Source organism: Ambystoma mexicanum, chromosome 7p (assembly GCF_040938575.1).
Source record: "Ambystoma mexicanum isolate Mex_15411 chromosome 7p, UKY_AmexF1_1, whole genome shotgun sequence".
NCBI lineage: Eukaryota > Metazoa > Chordata > Amphibia > Caudata > Ambystomatidae > Ambystoma > Ambystoma mexicanum.
In genome coordinates, this window is record NC_090939.1 from 829,225,054 (window position 1) to 829,245,641 (window position 20,588).

A 20,588-nucleotide genomic window follows, 5' to 3' on the forward strand; every position below is an offset into this window, starting at 1 on the left:
GGAATGCAGCCCCGATTGTGGATAGACCGTGAACGGAGGCTCTCGGATCACCCCGGACACGTGAGTATTGGTTGCAAGAATCTCAAAGGAGGGAAACATTTAAAAAGTAAACGGGTGTAAGGGTTAGCCGAGAGAGTAGTGAGGAGTTACATTTGGGGCTTAGGTCCTGTGTGAGTGTAACTGGTAGGTTTTTTCTTTTCTTTCCTTTATATGGCCATTAGGTTGTGAATACATGAGCAACGGAATACGGGAAGAGTATGGGAACCTAGCTCCGAAAGGGGTGGAAGGCGGTGCTGCGTAGCATTGTCTCGACCAGTGCAGGAAATAAGTGGAGATAAAATAGAAAAACCATAGGAGTCTTGTGTAGTGACTAGAATCGGGAGATATTAGCAAATTCTTTTTCTTGTGAGCATAACTCTTTTCAGAAGTAAGCCCGAAAGGGCTTAGGGAAGAGGGGCCGGGAGAGTGAGTGAGACAAAAACTATGATAGGGTAAACCAGGATAGGGCGGGAACATAACTAGAAACAAAGCGATTTTATGTTTAATGTTGATTGTCGTCAAAGTCAATTGTGTTGGTGTGTCCAAAAAGTGTATGCACAATTGTTATATATATTTAATTAGTATAAACATTGTTTTTGTAAGTGAAAAGGTGTTTGTTTAAACTGCAAAATTGCACAGAGCTTAACAGAAGTAGTTCCCAACTGTATCTTTGCCGCACAGTACCCACACGAGCAACACCAAAAGATAAATAGGAGAGCCATGGGAGGAGATACACCATTAGCCCATATTTGCCAGCACCTCCCCCTGTATAGTGAGAACATTCAGAAGTATCATGATCAATGGCTCACAGAGATTAAGGGAGAGGGATCATCAAGTATGGCCAGAGGCAGGGTCATTTGATAAACGAATATTAGATCTTGTGACAACCCACCTATTAACAAAGTACCTCCAAAATAGATGAAAAGTGTTAGACCTGTGGAGGATGTTCGAAGACACATCCCCTGCTAACAGTACTGATAAAGAGCAAACAGGGGAGGGAGGAGAAACATCAGAAGGGAAAATGGTAAAACAGGGGACGAAGAACTCACTAGGCTTTACCCCTGTTAACTAGGCCCGCTGCGGGATACAGTGACCCCTCTTATTTGCCTGCACCAAGCACACTTTCCCCTCCCGCAGCAACAGCTCCGCCTCCCTATGACCTGAGGGGGTTGTACGGGCCCACAAGCGAGTGATTTAGAAAAACAACTTGCCTCGACCCAGATGGAGTTGACACAATTGAGGGCACTATGTGACAGAAGCCAAATGTTGCCCGGGGGAAGCGCCATCACTGTCAGCGGGCGGGACAACACCATCTCCACTCCCGTCAGGGAACTCACCTAGCAGGCAAGAAGATGAGTGGAAATCCGGTGAGTTTTTCTTCCACCTTAATAATACTCCTATAAAAATAGTACGGCTAGAACAAGAAGGAAGCCAGGCAGGGGAGGAACAAGGCAGTGGAAATAGAGGAGGTGTGGAATGATCTAGATGAGTATGAGGAAGGAGCAGCAGCAGCAGGAATACTCCTGCCACTATGAGAAGAGCCAGAAGACAGGGTAGTACGACAAAGATGGCAGGGGAGGTTAAGGAGCAGGTTGGGAAACATTTCACTGAGTAAAGCAAAAGGAGTAAAAGTAAAAAAAAGGATGTAAAGCAAAGCTACAAATGCCTCTTATCCACAAGGGAGCAGGGAGGCCACATTACATACCCTGGGCACAGATGGACAAAAACAATCTGTTGAAGTTGTTGCTCCCACTCTCGGGAGGAGTGGGGAAATGGTTACATGCATTTGAAAAGAACACTGCAGGAGTCCCGCTGGCCATAGGAGACATAAAGAGCTTGTTAGTATCCGCGGTGGCCGACCAAGCAGATGGGGTGTGGGTGAAAGCAGGTTTCCAGGGAGTAACTACAAATTGTGATCCCCATGATGGGACGACCTTTAACAATGTAAGACCATAGGTGTGGGATGCACTGCGGAGGACCTTCCTTGACACCCAGACTTACACTTGGTGATGCAATGCACCATGGGGGAGGAGGAAAAGGCTGCGTAGTATATTCTCTGGGTGCAAGACCTGTCGAGATCAGAAACGGGCACAGCTTGTGACCAGTCAACCTCCCTTTTCTACTTTATCATCAAAAGAGGCCTCCCAAAGGAAGTACAGAAGGCCTTGGATAAAATTACTGGGATAGAAGCCAAAGGCTGGCCTGAAATTCAGAGCATCATAGTACACCACTGAACAGAGGATCAAAGAAATAGAAAAAGAAATTGTGCAGAGGAGGTTGGCAGACAAGGCTAAGCTTGTACAGAATAAACTGATGAAGGTTGCTGCGGTTACGGCGGCCCTGCCCACTGAAAGACAGGGAGAAGGGGAGGAGGGGGTCAGGAGGTTCACTGGAAAGGATGGCAGCAAACTGGTCCGCAAACTGGCAGGAGCAATGTGCTGGTGAGGAGCAATATGAGGGCCCCCAATGGCAGGGAAAGCCTACAAGAGGATGAGGTGGGTACAGGGGACAGAGAGAGGCGTTCGGAGGTCAGGGAGGTAGGGGTTTTGGAGGACAAGGGACTTGGGGAGAGGGCCGAGGGTCATGTTGGAATTGTGGGAGATGGGGAAATTTTTCAAGGGAATGCCGCACCCGACCCATGGGATACTATCAAGGGCCCCCGCCCACTGGAAATGAACACCATTTTGGCCACCCTCTTCCAGGTAGTCCATATGGATTACCAATGGGTGGTCAACAAGAGCAATATTATAACGATTACCAGCAGGGAGCACAATAAATTCAACAAAGACAACAAGCGCCACAGCAGGGCATGCAGCCCCAAGTAGCTCGCCAGAACACAACGGGGAACGCCCAACCAAACATTTTCGCGACAACCGCCAATGGCGCACCTACGCCATTTTGTGGAATCAACAGTGATTGCAGATAGCTTTTTCTCCGTCCCAGGAACTAACACATACCCAGATTAGGACAACCCACAGAAAGTGCTTGTGTGTCCAGTCCTATCAACTACCCTACGTCCAGAAGAGGAAGCACTGGTGGGGGGCAGAGATAGGGAATAAGCAGTTCATCTTTATGGTGGACTCAGGAGCAGAAAAATCGTGCCTTATGGAAGGACGGTTTCCTCTCTCAGGTTGAAATTTGGAAACGCAGGGATTTTCTGGGTCAATTTTAAAGGTCCCTACACAAAAGATTTGGATATAACGGTGGGAGGAAAAACAGTGCGGGCACCCCTATTATACCACGAAGATTCACCCATAAATCTGCTGGGGAGGGATCTCCTAAGCAAACTTAACATGACCATTTCCTTCACAGAAAGAGGAATAGTGTGCTCCACCCCAGGGGTATGCCCAATATGAGCAATGGTAATGATCAGCACCATGACAGTTGCAGTGAGGGGGGTGCCCACGGATGTTGACATGTTCATCTATGGAATACAGGTTCTAGCCAGAGTGGTACCTGAAATAACACAAAAAGAATGGAGGGTGCCATCTGATTTTGTCTTTCACCCTGTAGCAAGCCCAGAAATTGTGCCCGGCACTATCCTCTCAATTGACCTACAGGGGGTGCAGGTATCAGGCAGATGTATTGTGGCATTAGGACTGGACTCGCATGGATGTTGTGCATTGACCCAAATATAGCGCTATGAAACCTCACAGACAAGGAATTGTTCACGGACAGTGACACTGATGGGGAGATAATAATGGAAATATGCGTACCCTGTGACATAATGATTCAACATAGAGAAATAACTAACCCCCTCATGGCCAGTGTTAGTGCACCACCTTCGATTTTTGATGACAATATGAAACAAGTACCACCAGAATTGTGAACAACAAGGCCCCATGTCATGGGGCTCCTGCAGGGGGTAACGCCCATAAAAATAAAATTTAAACCAGGCGCAGTACCACCCAGAGTAAAGCAGTACCCGCTATCCAGAGAGGCAGAAGAATGAATAAAGGAAACAATAAATGCACTATTACAACAGGGCATAATTGTACCATCAAATTCACCATGCAACACAGTGATTTATCCCATAAAAAAGGCTAAGGGTGGGGCTTGGAGGATGATCCAGGATCTTCGCCCATTTAATGATATCATACAGAAAGAGTTCCCCTTGGTGCCAAGCCCTGCATCAATTTCATGCAGTATCCCAAAAGACGCCACGTGTTTCACAGTTTTGGATTTGAAGAGTGCCTTCTTTGCAGTTCCACTCAACCCCAGTTGCCAATATCTAACAGCGTTAACCCTGGGGGGGAAAAAGACATGAGCATTGTAGATTTCCCCAAGGTTACTATGAAAGTCCAAGTACATTTAACAGAATACGGCATGAAGATCTTGGCAACATTGATGTAAAAAGCGCAATAATTCAATATGTAGACGATCTGATCTGCAGTGGAAGCGAAGAACAATGTAGAGCAGACTCAATAACGTTACTGAACCTACTAGCAACAAAAGGGTACAAGGTGGACAAAGGAAACTGCAGTACTGCTTAGCAGAGGTGTTGTATCTAGGGCAGTTAATATCAAAGGATGGTAAAAGGATTGTACCAGACAAAGCATCAGCAATAGGCCACACTATAATGCCCAAAACCGTGAAAGACATGCAAAAATTCTGTGGCATAAGCAACTATTGCCGTGCATGAATACTAGACTATGCTGCATACACACGCCCCCTTCTCCAAGCATTGAAAGATTCCCAAAAGAACAGCGCCCCCATAAAATGGACACAGGAGATGATCACACAATTCCTTAAATTACAAGATCTCATCACAACAGCACCCGTCCTAGCAACACCAGATTATGATCGGGAATTTTATTTATTCTCCCATTGCAATGGAACACTAATGACAGCTGTACTGACACAAAACACATCATTAGGCCACAAGCCATTGGCCTACTACAGTGGTACCCTGGACTCAGTAATGCAAGGGCACTTTGCGTGTCAACAAGCCCTCAATGCAGCAGCCTCTGCGATAGAAAAAAGTGCCACTATAGTAAAGGGATGCTCTGTAACATTGTTTGTTGAATACTCTGTTTGCCATAGTAGAGAGGTCAAAGTCCACGCTCACCACACAGAGAGCAACTGCATATGTAATAATAATATTAAGCCCAAACATACACATCGTACGGTGTAAAACTGTGTACCAGGCCACCTTCATCACAGAACCCTGCACAGTGGAAGACATGCAGGCACACGACTGCGCTACATATGAGGGAGAAGGTGATGATATCCCTAAAGCCAGTGAAAATGCCCTAGAAGGAGGTGAAATATACTTTGCGGATGGGTCAGCGTCCATTGAGTGTGAGACAGGAGAAAAACACGTAGGGGCAGAAGTGGTAAGAATTGAAGGGGAAGAATACAAAGTGATAGTGCAGAAATGCCTCGCCTCACATTTTCCGGCACTAGCAGCAGAACTTATAGCATTAATTGAAGCATTGCATACAGCTAAAAGGTGCACAGTAACAATTTACTCTGACTCAGCATACGTGACAACGATGGTACACTCTGGCTTGTCATGTTGGCGATGAAGAGGATTCAGGAGAGCAGATGGCTTTCCCGTCCAACCCGCAAAGCTGTTAAACGATCTTATTGAAGCATTAGCAGAACCTTCAATTGTGGCCCTAGTGAAGTGCCAAGCCCACACAAATAACACAGACGCAATCTCACTCGGGAACACAGCAGCGGACGCCGCCGCGAAGGAGGTAGCATACTTTAACATCCCCCAAGCAGAAGAATGTGTAGAAAAGACACCCGCACATGATGACAAGGAAGGGGGGTACAGTTCTACGCCCATACTTCAAATAATAGAGTTGCAGAGGCACGCCCCACCAGATGAGCAGGAACTATGGACAAAGAGAGGGTGCAAACAGTCACCACAGACCTCCTCTGGCGCCAGAAAATGACAGGGAAAGTGGTAATGCCATTAGAGTTATTGCAAATAGCATTCCAACAGCTTCACTTCCCAGCACACGTGACAAAACAACATATAGCAGCAGATATCCAAGAGGATCGGTTTGTGCCCAATCTGCTGGATCACTTAACGAAATTGATAATAGAGTGCACAACATGTCAGACATACAGTTCAGGTATGACCCTCAGAACATTGCGGGGAACACTGTTGCACCCATCAGGGCCGTTCCGAGAATTACACATTGACAATGACGATATGGGGCAATGGTGTAACGGAGCAAGATATCGCATAATTGTGGTGTGCCCCTTCTCATCTTAGGTAGAAGCAGGACCCTGTGCACACCCAGCTGCCAAGTGCCCAGCAAAGTTCCTGGTAAGTGAGGTGTTCCTGAGGTGGGGGGTCTGTGATGTGATCCGTTCAGACAACGGCACTCACTTTGTAAATGACCTCTTCAAAGAAGTGACCACATTGTTAGGTGTAAAACATAAGCTCTGTTCGATTTATCACCTGCAAGCTAATGGAGTGGTAGAAAAGATAAATGGCCTCCTCAAGAGTAGATTGTCTAAATTATGTCACACCCTCAAGAAAAACTGTGTATATTGCTTGCCTCTAGCAGTGTTCCAGCTCAGGACACAGCCAAGTAAGGACCATCATTTGAGCCTGCACGAAATAGTGACGGGAAGGCGCATTCAAACGCCACTATCTCCAGTAAGAAGAGCATCAGACGCTCACAGAGCTGCCACAGTGCTAGGGGATAAATTTAAGGAATATCTCACCCAACTGACCCAAGCTGTGCGAAGCATAGCCAACAAAAAGCACCTCCATTTACACAAGAAAATGATACTGATACAAACACACCGGCACTGGACAGCTTAGCAGTACAGCTAATGCTCGGTGAAAGCGTATACATGCGCAGTTTCGTGCGGAAATGGAACTCCCCACGATTCCATGGCCCGTATGAAGTTATTTATTGCACACCCTCGGCAGTAAAAGTTAAGGGGTTGAAGTACTGGGTACATCTTTCGGATGTAAAAAAAGCCACATGAGAGCACAGCACCCCATGGTGAGCAATCACAAGAGCAAGATAGTGCAGTTCCCTAAATAGAAGAGTTACTGAAGCAATGTGGGGTGAAAAGAAAATAAGAAACAGAAATGTAAATGCAGAAACTGTATATGAGTATTGAGAATTAACAACAAGTAAATATATACATATATGTATATATATATACATTTCATCCTCTTTCTCCCTCTCTCTCTCTCTCTTTCTCTTTCTTTTTCTCTCTTTCTCTCTCTCTCTGTCTCTCTCCCTTTCCTTCTTTCTCTCCACCCCTTTAGTAGTGGCAATTGGTGTTTAATATTGTCCACATTCTTTTTTTTGTCACAACCTCTGCTTCTTTCTGTCACAGTTAGATAATGCTTTAAGATACGTATAGATAATACAAATGAAAATTTGAGAGACAGTATTTGATTTATGTGTGTACTTAACCCATTTATATCGCCCCTGCAGGTGGAAATATGGCAGAAAGGAGGGCCCTCACTAACGACACCACAAATGTAGATAGTGATAGGGGCGAAATTAGTGCTAATAGAGAGTACAGCTACAATTGTGGCCTCTATTTTGTGGCCATTGTTTTTTCTGTGATGTTATTTTGCCTATGTATGTACTGGAGAATCACCTTTATATTGGATGATATAAAGGAGGGGGGACGGGGTACATTTAATACACGAAGGGTCAAACCTCATTTGTAATGGGTTCAAAGTAATGTGGGCCCACAATGCTTCTTTAAATGCCAATCTGACCACTCTGTACACAAACCGACTGTCAAAACCCCTATTTGTACACATGCTGCTATGGGTTATGATATATAACGTGTCCAATGAGTATAATGTTGATTCCCCTATGTTCGGTGTTCTGGTATCACATATGTAAAAATGCATGCAACGGAAGGACCTACCTAAGATGGCGATAATATGCACTTTAAACCCTATGTTCCAAGCATGCAAATGTATCCAATGTCACAGTCTTAGCCGGGTGATAGCGAACAAAATTATGAGGCCTGGACAGTCAATTTCCCCGTACGGTACCAAAAGGTGAAAAAGATGCACTACAGTCTGGGGGAGGATAAAAGATGGGAAAGGGGGTGGAAAGAAGGGGTTATGATGCATACCATGGCCTGGGATTAGATGAAGTAGAAGACCCCTGCTACCCTGACCAATCCAATAAATGGTATTCAGATATGAGTGCCACAGCTAAACAAGCAACCTATGAGAGTTGTTATGTTTGATCTCTGATACCCCATGCCTCTGGTATACCAAAAGTGCTCATACCCCAAGAAACACCTTTGTCAGATGCTCAGTGTCTGGTTCATCTAGCCCTATGTAGAATTAGGAACACCTTTGAGGCACACACGGTAATAATACAAATGCTGCAAAACGAGAAGACGTGCGCCAGCAAACCACAAGGACTAATATGTTTGAAAGAACTATTTTTTATTATCAAAGGGGCAATGTTCACGGAAAACAAATGGCATGAAGAGAAAATCACGTGTAAAGCTGAAGCACTGCGAAGATTGACAGAAGAAAACTTCCCATGGGTCAAACGAACATGCACTCCAACATGGTCTCAAAACATCGCCAAACTTACATGAGTGACAGCCCTGGAAAAGCCAATCAAAATACGAAAAGAAATCCAGCACAACCTTTGTTTTCATGGCAAAGGGAGGGTGCACATGGGCTCAAACAAACATTGCAACAAGACAATCATTCTTCCAGATATGAAAAAAGTCACAGCAGCATTAATGGACACTTATTGGGTGTGTGGCAAACAAGCGTACCTGCACCTCCCACCTTCATGTAGAGGTACCTGTGCCATGGCCCGTTGCATTCAGCCTTGATGGTGATCCCGGAGAGCCATGTCCAAGGGGGGAGGGTGCCAACCCAAATTTCGCCGGCACCCCAGCCAGCAACCGAAGAACCCTCCACATACGACATCCTGTCTGAAGATGAATTACAGGACAGAGTGCCCCGCAAACGGAGGTCGTCCAACTATATTTCCAGCAAATCCTCAGACCTCCTGGCAGAGATTCCTGATCAATACAAACTCTTCAATTCTGCAGAAACTTTCTTCGCCTCTCTTCTAGTACCAGGCATCCAGTCACGAACAAATGCCAAATGGCTGCAGATCGTGCGCTGGGAACTGATCCAGCTGGCCAACGACACAGAAGAGGGATTCAATGTGATCAAAGTGGAACTTCGAACCCTGCGGTTGATGACCATGCAATACCGGTATGTCCTAGACCTACTCACATTAATGGATGGCAGTGTTTGCCAAAGAATTGGGAGTGCATGCTGTACATTCGAACCTTCTGCTGATGCTGACACTGGGACCCTATCACATGTGATATCTGCAGTACACAACCTGGGTAAAAGAATCAAGAAGGAAGGGGGGATCGAACCTAGCAACTGATTTGATTACATTTTTTCGACTGGATACATTCCTGGTTCTGCACAATGATGCCATTTATTTTCTCCCCCTTATTGTTTTTCTATTACTGATTTTTCCTGTGTACCAGGTAGGGGTTAGATGTTGTGCAAAATCAATGTCTAGTTCTGCAATGATGATGGTGATAATGGGCCAACAGACAAGGGTACAAACTATGAAGGATGCACAAATGCAGACCGGGGAGTCTGGCCCCTCCGAATACCGTATGACTGCAGTGTATCGTTACCCAGGGGACAGGGTGGACAACTTATATCACACCACAATTAAGGAGACTCTGGAATTACAATGGTATAAGGAAGTGTGTGTGGACCTGGATGACGATGGGGGAATATACATAACATGCACCCTTGATGATTATGCTAGAAAGGGCCAGAGTCTATGGGGAGTATGCAGAGCATGGATGACAATAAAAGGAACACCTGCTTGGGACGAGGCGGTGTTGGAAGCAGAGTATTACAGGAATGCAAACAATACTAAAAATGTGTTTGTTACTTTAGATGTAAAGAAAGGGGGAATGTAAGGAAGGAAGGTGCTGGTTGAGCCCTCCCATACATTCTACTCGATAGGGACCACTTGCTCTTGTACTAGTGGGGGACGCCTCTGTTGCCCTTCTGCAGCCATAAGGGATAAGGCCCTGGCATAAGCAGAGGTGGGGCTATTCCAAGACACACTTGGACTCCATTTTGTGTACCATCGATTCTATCTTTGGACTAGGCCACATTCTGGCATTACAAAGTCTCCTTTTCCCTGAGCAGCTCTGAGCACACAGCGAGCGCTGACAGCCCCCACTTTTTCCCTCTCGCGCCTTCGCCTCCCAAGTCCCTTTCTCACAGATGCTCTAAGACAAGATGTTACAAACAGACATTGGGCCTCATTACGACTTTGGAAGTAGCCATGCCCTTAATACCCCTTAATAAGGGCATGGCTGCCTCCAAAATCGGGTCCGGGTTCCCTGAATAGGGAATTACCAGACCATTCTGAATTTGGAGGGCCCGGTAATTCCTCCTTCAGGGAACCCGGGCCGGACCTTCCCCATTCCCATTTGAGCCCCCATAGGGCGCAATGGGAATGGGTGCGGGAGCTTACAACGGGCCGATTACGGCCGGCCCGTTGTTAGCTGCCTGGTCCCCTCGCGGGACCCGCTCTGGATGTCTGGTAAAACCAGACATCCACATCGGGTCCCGCGAGGGAACCTCGTAATAGTGCGGAATGCATTTAATGGCACCGGCACCATTACCGGCGCCGTTAAATGCATTCCGCACAGGTCGTAATGAGGCCCATTGTGTCTATCTCATCTGAGATCACTGTCCTGTGTGTGATCGAGCCGAACCATAACTTGTAGCTCATCCATCTCAACAAACCTACTCCTGCAACTCTCACCCCCCGCTGTTGGAAAATTATTGCTTGTTCAACCTTGTGCCCCTCCAAAGGTATTCTTTTGATGTAACAGAAGTGTGACCCTGCTGTGCTGCCCACCCTAGAGTGCCCCCAATAAACCCAGACCCCTGTCACAGTATATTCCGTCCTAAACTAACATGCGTCACTCCATTCCATTCCTGCTCTGATGTGCCAGACCAGACAACTATCAATCCCAGCCCCCAGGTTACCGCAGGGGCAAGCCCCCCACACCGTTCACCTCATGAATGACCCAGAGTGAGACAATGCAAACACACGTGCACAATTTATAGGCTTCTAAGAATTACTCTAAGGTATATTGATGCTAATTGTTTATTGCATGTCTAGAATAAGTATGTAGATTAGTCAATGAGGTCCAGCCGCCTCTCCTACCTGACCCAACCTTTACCTCACACGGAGAGGCCCAGCTGAACCATGTGATGTCCGTCCTCCTGCCAAGTCACCAGCCAACCCCGTGGAGCCGGCCCATAAAGAACTATATGTGCACCTCCTTTCTAACCAATGAAACTATAACTTGTAGCCTGTATAGAATTCATCACTGATGATGCTGTAACCCTTTAAAACATATTTGCCCTCATTACGAGGTAGGAGGTAGGCATGGTGCTATTAGCACCATGGCTACCCCCTTACCGCATTCCGGGTCCGGGTTCCCGAAATAGGGACTTGCCGGGTCATTCCAACCTTGGTGGACCCGGTAAGTCCCCATTCCGGGAACCATTCCCCATTCCCATTCGAGCCCCTCAAGCAGGTTGAGAGATTTACCGGGACAGAAGAAAGCTGATGCCACAAGAGCCATACCTAAGCAAAGGGACTGATTTCGAGTGAACAAACCGTGGAGGTCACACAGTTTCCATTGTTATAAAATGGGGAAAAATGGTCGCCACAAATGGACAAGGATAATTTAAGGTGTAAGTTGCCAAATTGGACATCAGGAGTGGACAAGTGGGTCTATGAGGTAGAAATAATGACAGCAGGGATGATGATAGCAGTGGGTGACATAAAAAGCTTGCTTGCTGCCACAATTGTGGGGAAAGCTGACAACATTTGGAAACAAGAAGGGTATCCTGGGGTGACAGCTCACAATATGACCCATGACGGAGCACCGATTAATAATTGCAAGGCAGACGTGTGGAGGGCACTCAGTGTGTAATAACCCATTCCATGGATTCCTGATTACAGTGCAGAGTTATTTCTATTCTCTCATTCAAATGCAGTTCTCACACAGAGGACAATCCTAAGACACAAACTATTAGCATGCTATAGTGGGATCCTAGATCTAGTGATGAAAGGTCATTATCCCTGTGAACAATCATTGCCGGCGGCATCCTTTGCAATTGAGAAATCTGACAGAATTACAATGAGTTGTTCAGTAATGTTATATGTAGAGCATGCTCTGTTGACCATCCTTGAGAAGCCCAAAAGCACATTGACTACACCAAGGGCATCTGGGTGTGAGGTAATCATCTCAAACTCAGCAATCAAAATGATCAGGTGTCAAGTAGTGAATCCAGCACCATTCATAGCAGAGCCAGTAGAGGAAGGAGACCATGTACATGACTGCACCAAGTACACTGAATATTATGACGATATACCCCATGTCAGAAAAAGCGCCCTAGGAGGGGTTGTTCTCTTTAATGACGGTTCTTCGACAATTGACCAGAGCTCAGGGGAGAGACACACGGGTACCACAGTGGTAAAAGTAAAGCCGAATTACAACTTTGAGATATTGGCAAGTTTGAGATTGCCTCTAAATTCTTCAGTGCAAGCAGCAGAGTTATTAGCACCGATTTAGGCACCTGAAATCCATGAGGATGAGGAAATAACAGTGTATTTTGACTCTGACTATGTGACGTCAACAGTACACACAGCACTATAACATTGTGAAAGGCAGGGCTTTCTAGGCACAGATGGCACACCAGTGCAGCAGGCACCATTATTGGACAGGCTCATAAACACACTACAACTACCATCGGCCATTGCCGTGGTGAAGTGCACAGCCCACACTAAGGGCACAGATTAAATTTCCAGCAGTAACGAAGCCGCTGACATAGATGTACCTCAAGTATCTGATTTTGACACAGTACCAAATAAATACATGCGTACGCGCAGCATGTTAATGAAAGAAGGCTTTAATACATTGCTCATAGCGCAGATAATTGAATTGCAGGGATGCAGTCCACCAGATGAGCAGGATTTATGAAAATGTAGGGGGTGCTCATTGTCCCCCACAGATGCACTGTTGTGGCAGGGCAGCACCGACAAACCAGTCATGCCCCTAGGATTACTTAATGCATCGTTAGACCAACTGCACTACCCAGTACACACAACATGAGAGAGACTTGCAGCCCCAATATCAGGAGAGTGGTCTAGTGCTTAAACTGACACAGCACGTTTCTGCTTTTGTCAGAAATTGCTTAATTTGCCAGAAGTTTACCGCAGGGCACATGCTGTAAACCGTGAGAGGAGCTGTTAGAACTGATATAATATTGTTTCGTCCTCATTGTATATGTTGGCCTATGCCCAGTCGCTTTGCGAGGAAATCCGTATTGCAAGGTCGTGACCTTAAGTGAATCAAGCCTCCATTTTAGGTTAAAGCCACCATTTTAGTTTACTGTACAAAGTCACCCTGTGGCCTAAAATGGCCGTCTTGTGTTCTCTTGTTCTTGCTTTAACCTCTTCAACCTCTATAGGAGAGTTAATATCCAACCTGCCTTCAGGCTACATGTTAGGGTCAAGTAGACCTTGTCCTTTGTTGAACTCGGGTTCAGGGGATTACTTGAATCGGCGATGTTAACCTACAAGTATGCAAGAACAATAACACTATCTAAACCCGATATGTGAAACATCTATATGATCTGTATTAAAGCAATGTGTAAAGAGTGTAAAGTTAAACCTAGAGAATAATAGTGTTTGTTAGCAAATGTATTAAAAAGTAAACCGCATGCACAAGATATGTAAATTAGGAAACGAACCTGGCGCGACCCTAGCCCTGTACATGATTAACTTGTAGGAGGCTGGACATCGTTATAACAAACTGTACAAATACGCTGATGTACAGCTAGCAAATCCTGTTCACTGCTCACATTGAACCCTGCTGGTGATCTCTGTGATGTATTGACGGCCAAATAGCTATTTGTGTACTTTGTTTTGTAAACTGTACAGATTTTGCAATAAAGATTCTGGGAATCTTTACAAGCCAGTGTCGGTGTATTTCTCTTTGCATGGTGTAAAGCCTTAATATTGTATTTTCTGATTCCACAGAGCAATACACTGTCCTACTGGACCATTCCAGCATTTGCACATCGACTATGTAGATATGATCCAAGTTTGTAATGGCTACAGATATATGCTAGTAGTCATGTGTCCTATCTCTTGATGGATCGAGCACACACATTGATGCAACATGTGCTTGGAAGTTCCTCATATGTGCGGTCTTCCTGAGGTAGGTAGTGTGCAAAGTCCTTTGGTCTGACAAAGGATGTCATTTTGTAAATGAAGACTTTGAGCACATCACTGTCCTACTGGGTATGAAGCATACATTCTCCTCCGTTTATCACTCAGAGGCAAAAAGTGACCCTGAGGAAGGGATGGCTCCACTGCCTACCGTAAGCCATATTTGCAATACGCAACCAGTCCAGCTCAGACCATCACCTGACCCCTCACGAGCTGGTGATGGGACACCATATGCATGTATCGCTTGCTCCTTCACCTTGAGCGTGAACTGATGCCCGTAATGCTGCTGATGTACTTGGTTCTGAAATGCATGAATATTTATCTGCTATGACGGCAAATGTCGCTTTTATGTCTCAGCTTTGAGCCTGGCTGGGGAGTTCATCGAAGAATGAGGAAGACAGCAAACAAATCCCCAGACTTTACTCAAGCTCCCCCTCATGCATCCATGTGATAAAGTCCTAATTAAACATTTTGTAAGGGGATGGCACAAACCTTGTTTCGAGGGACCATAACTCTCTCCAACTGCTTTCCATGTCCAAGGAAGGCAAGCCTGGCTCCACCTCAGTGATGTCTGGCACCTCCTTGATAGCCCTGAAGAAAGTGGTACACCAACAGTATTCCACTGAAACCGGTCGGCTCAAAAACAATCCAGTCTAGTGAGAAACAAATAATGTCACAGCTGAGGGTTGTTATATCATGAACAGCACAAAATTTAACAGAGGAACCTAACAACGTGTAGGAATCTCTGATGTTGAAGTGGGGTTTTCACTCTACAAACTGAAACAAATCAGATCAACTGAAAGTATCTCTTACAGCAGTGAGTCCTCTATAAAGGTGTACATACAAATTCTCAATCAACACCACATAAGAGGACGATCTTTTTCCATCTTTTTTAGACAGCGTCTTTGTAAATTTTGTTTTTCTCATCTCTTTTGATTTTTAACTGCCTCTGCTAGACATAGAATCTAAAATAATATTTGAAACCATTCATTTGAATAGCAGACGACACATGCCCAGCTCTTTATGTGACTTTTAGCACACTGTTCACAAAGGCAAGACTGAGATAATGGCAACACATGTTGGTACCTCTCTACTTGTAGAATTAATAATATGTGATATCAGCACATGACCTAGGTAGGGAGAGGGAAATCTGAGGAGAGCTTCTATGTGTGCTACATCGTTCCCTATGCTATGGGCACTTCCATGGTTTTCATAGCCACACAAATACCAGGAAAGGCACATTGCTTGATGCACCTTGCACTCTGCCTCACTAGAGGGCAATTCCAAGGCCAGGCAGCTTCACTAGTCTGGGACAATAAAGCAAAATCCCATTGAGAAGCTAATGATATAAAAGACCTGTAGTCCATGTCAAAACATTGAAACAAAACCTAAGGTAATAAGATATGAGCAACCTGGAACAAACAGAGCAGGGATTACTATCGAGGAGAATAAAATGCTGCAGTGTAATAACCACACAGGGAAGGAAATACCTCTGTGTTGGGAATGAGGCCAATTCAAATTAAGGAAACTGTACTTACACCTGAGGGGTGGGCAAATGGACTAGCTGTGTGCAAGGCACTAGCACTGCAGGAACAATGTTTGTAGTAGATGCAAATAAAGTATGCCCTGATCAGTGGTCTAAAACTACAAAGTTACTTACATGGGTCGAAGATGAGGGGAGACTAGTACAGATAATACCCCTGAGCAATGCCACCCTATGCTTCTGAAATAATGGCACAATAAACGTTGGGAGAAATACTGGGTGTAAACACATCTTTAAATTATCAGGCATGAAGACAGGAACAGCAGTAGTGATGGAACACTATTGGGTTTGTAGGTCCATCGCCCTTGCCTACTAGAAAAGGGAACATTATTTTTCTGCCAAATCAGTAGATGCTTATAATGACATACCAGAGGAGCACAAATTGTTCAGCAAAACATAAATTGCTCTTTCTGTTATGCTCCTCCCTGGAGTGCAGGTTGCCGCTAATGGGAAATGGCTCCAAATAACAAGATGGGAGTTGTTGCAAGCAATCAATACCACAGTAAAAGTATTTAATGCCATAAAGGAGTCACTTAGAGCAATAAGACTCATGATCCTCCAGACAGGTATGACCAAGGTTGAGGGTGGCATGTGTAAAATAATTGGCTCGTCTTAAAGCACATATGCACCCACCCATGATGATGAAAATGTGATCCTCACAGAGGCCATAACTGTTAGCAGATTTAGTCACCAATATGACAGAGGAGGTGGAAGACATTCGAAATGATGATAGGCTCTCTTATCTATTCTCCTGGATCCCCTCCTGGCTGGCTAATGCATTCAAAACACTAATACACATACTAGAATTTGTACTATTGGGATTCTGCTTCCTGAGATAGCCATAAGCCAATGAATGAAGATTGCTAAAAAGGCAGTACGGATGAAAATAGTGATAAATCTGGCCACTAAAACCCATGAATGTGCACAAACTGATGTTCTACCTCATGTTGACGTCTGACAAAGTCCGATTGTTCCTCTGGGATCAAAATGTTGTTATGCCTGAGACCCTTGTGATCATGCGGGATGTTGGCATACTGCAAACTAGATGGGGAGTGCTGCCATATAACCTGGAGTGTGGATGAGGACATAAAACATTCCGGTGACCTGGACAGTGTGACCAACATATGGACCCCCAAAGTACCTTACTGGGTGGAGGGCTCTCAAAGAGATGTGTCGAGGACCCGACCAGAGGGGGGAATGTTGAGAGGCAAATTAATACTTCATTCATTGTGTCGGACCCTTGCCCACCTCTATATTGTAAGAACGAGAAGAGTACGTCATTCATGGCGTCTGCCCCTCCTCCGCCTCTATACTGCAAATGTGAGAGATGCTATTCACTAAGACAACCCTACTAGCCTTATCCTGGAACAATAGAAGAAGAAACAAATCTGAAAATTCAAGAAGAACTGAACATGCTGTAACTAAAGATGGCGAGAGCAAGTGACCTCACTGCCGAACAGATGCACAAAGACAATAGAGATGAAGCAGATATGCACTCACCATGAAGAAACACAGACACCGGGTCAAATGTGCATTTAGACATGAAGAATGTTACCTGCACCGTTTTGAAGTACATAACATAATCAATATATACGCTGACAAGCAGCACGAACAAATATATATATAGCTTGCTAAACATGGAAATGCAATGGTAACTAGTGGCCACCTTGAATCTAATGGACAGTGAAATCACGTTAGAGTGAATGGGAAATCTCAAAGAAGCCTTGAAGCTGCAGGGAGATTTGACAGGTGGAATTAGCTGAAATACAAAGCCATGCATACCAGATAGTGGTTGTGCTGCCTCTTTCCAAGGTTACTGAAGAAAGGGGAAGTCTGCATGGCTCCGAATAGGAGAACAGAAGATAATAATTCCCAAGCGTAAAACACATTTCTCTTAGATTAAGTGGTGAACAAACAGCCTTTGAAAGTCAGGTGCCCATTAATGAAAAGCTTAAATACTGCACAAGGGGTGGATCGACCAATCTCCAGCTGCCAAAGAGAATAATAGCAGCCGTATTAATATGAGCTAAAATCCTAGTAAAAGAATCATTCAAAACATAATCTCCTCACACGTGATTTATAATTGGAAGATAGTATCGATTGATTAACTCCAGACATAGAGGCACCTGCCTTCACTCCCCACAGATTCTCAGAACAAGAGATGCCAAACAAGGACGAGTTGAAAGCGAGAGGCCCTAGCCTGTGGCCTAGGAAATATGACTGGTGTCTTATTTAATCGGAAGAAGCGATTCCCTGTTGTCGCTCCCCTTACCACTATTTGATGCTCATGTGCTCCAGGTTGGTAAGACTCATGCCAACCAATCACACCTCTCAAAATGATGCAGCTTTGTAACTTACATTAGCCAACTACTTGTCTTTAAGATGATGTCTTTCTTACCTTTATCGATTTTGGGGTGGTCCTAGGTGGGGCCATCAGATAGTTATCTCCAATGAAAAGACTAACCCATATACAAACTATTTGTAGCCAATTCCCCTAACCAATCCCTCGATCCCATAAGTTTTTGCAAATAAAATTGTAATGTGATCTCAATTGTTTGTTATTATTGTTAATAATGCAGACTTTGCCATTTACCTTGACTATTTCCATTATTGGGCGTGGGATTTCTAGGTCTGCCTGTTGCACTTGCGCTACAGTCTTTTAGCACCTCATTACAATGCGACCATCAGCAGCAGGGTCTAGCCCTGAAAGTGCTAAAAAGCAGTGTCTACTAACTTTACGTGTGTGTGTGTGTGTGTGTGTGTGTGGAGCGGGTCACATGGCACATTGATATCTCACAATGTACTGACACCTGGGACGAATGAGTCATCAGGACCTGATGCCTTTCACCGTCTTTGAAGTGATCCACATGGCTCTGCATACCAGCTGGAAGGACCTGGGACCTGGTTGGACCTGGGCCCCTGAAAATGGTACATGGCACCCAACGTAGTCAAAGTATGGCCATCTTTCAGTTTTATTTGGCAATTTTTGATTTTGCCATTTCTTTAATGTCTGATTTCAGGCTGGCTTCAGAGCGAAAAACTGCAGCAAAAACCTACAAGTTCCATGTTATGCAAAACCTAGTAATTTTGTGATCTACACCAAAGATAAAACATGAAACTTGCAATGCGTTTTGCGAACTTCTGCAAGTGTGGTGTAATCCCCTGGAGGTATTCCAGTAATACCACCTCCACCAGTGGTAAATTGTGCAGTCATTTTTTTTAAAACATGTGTTGATTTCCACCTTTAATGTGGAGATGTAAATGGATAATGTACGTTAGTGGCTCATACCATTACTATACTTTGTTTAAAACAGGAAAGGATCAATACTGGCCCTTTTTGCATTACATGGGGAAGGTGGTGAGGGTTGCATCAGAGATGCCCACTTTTTCACCCCTCACCATGGCCCATTATAGAAAGCTTTTTACTGTATTATAGGGACATGTCTTTCCTTCCTTTCTGTACATTAACAAAGGCAGACATATTTTGTGTGCTCCTCATCAATATTTATCTGTCCCGAGTGTAGTAATTTACTGGCAATGGAAACTGTAATATGCACAGTTCACAGAGATCTCTTCAACAGTGGCAATATCCCACTAAACTATCCCACCAGTGAAAATGGTCAGAAGGTCTTCTTTACCAGTTTTACTAATCAGGCGTATGTAATATATTGTCCACCATGTAGACCTGTGTCCTCTCTTAGTGTACTGAATTCTATTTGCTCCCCTTCTTGCCATACATCTCTAATGGTTGTTACTCCCACTGGTTCCCAGTGTTCTCTGATAGTCCTTCTCAGTTGCTCATCCACCCCCTTTAGTGCCACTAGTGTTACCTGTGGGGAACACAGAAGCGGGTTCCCCATCACTTGGCAGGCTCTCCGCCACATCTTCCTCCCTAGGTGACCCAGCAACCGGAAGCCACCAAAGACATGTTTCAGGCTGTGTCTGAATCTATGAACTAATGAACTAATGATGTCTAAAGTGGGGAAAGAGGTGGTCCGGATGAGGCAAGACTGGGAAGAAGAAAGCGGGGAAACAATAGGAGACGGGTATGGGTCAGAATGCAGGTATATCATAAGAAGGTGTCAAGAAATGTGAGACTGCAACAGATTCAGTTATATGTCACCCATAGGGCATATATGACCCCAAAGAAAATTGCCAGGTTTATGAACGCCAGGATACAGACATGCCTGAAATGTGGAGAGGTTGATGCTGGGATGGTACACATGTTTTGGGCATGCCCGGAAATAGCGAGATATTGGAAAGAGGTAGCTCACCTCTTAGCAGACACTGGGATAAACTTGGATGTGGACTCTTTGTGGGTGTGCATGGTCCAAGACCGCGCAAACTCAAACACGTGAGCAAACTTAAAGATCTGGCGTACGTTCTGGCTAAACACAGGATAGAATGAGCTGGAAAGCAAGCAGCAGACCGGACGCAGAGGCCTGGTGGCGGGATCTCCTGAAATGGCCGGAGGTTGAAACGGTGGTGTGGAGGGAAGCGTTAGATAGAGGAGAGAAGAGGAAGCAAGCATACTTACAACCTGGCTACATTGGGTCGCCTCATTGTCGGAGCCTGTGCAAGTGGAACCCGGGGAAGATAGCTCCTTGGAAAGTGAGGAAGGTGTTCTGCCCATAGTTAGGAAATGAGGGCAGTAGAACTGTGTGGTTCTAAGGGGAGGGGAGGTTGGGAAGGGGGGAAGTTGGCGGACTGTTATTTGTGCACCG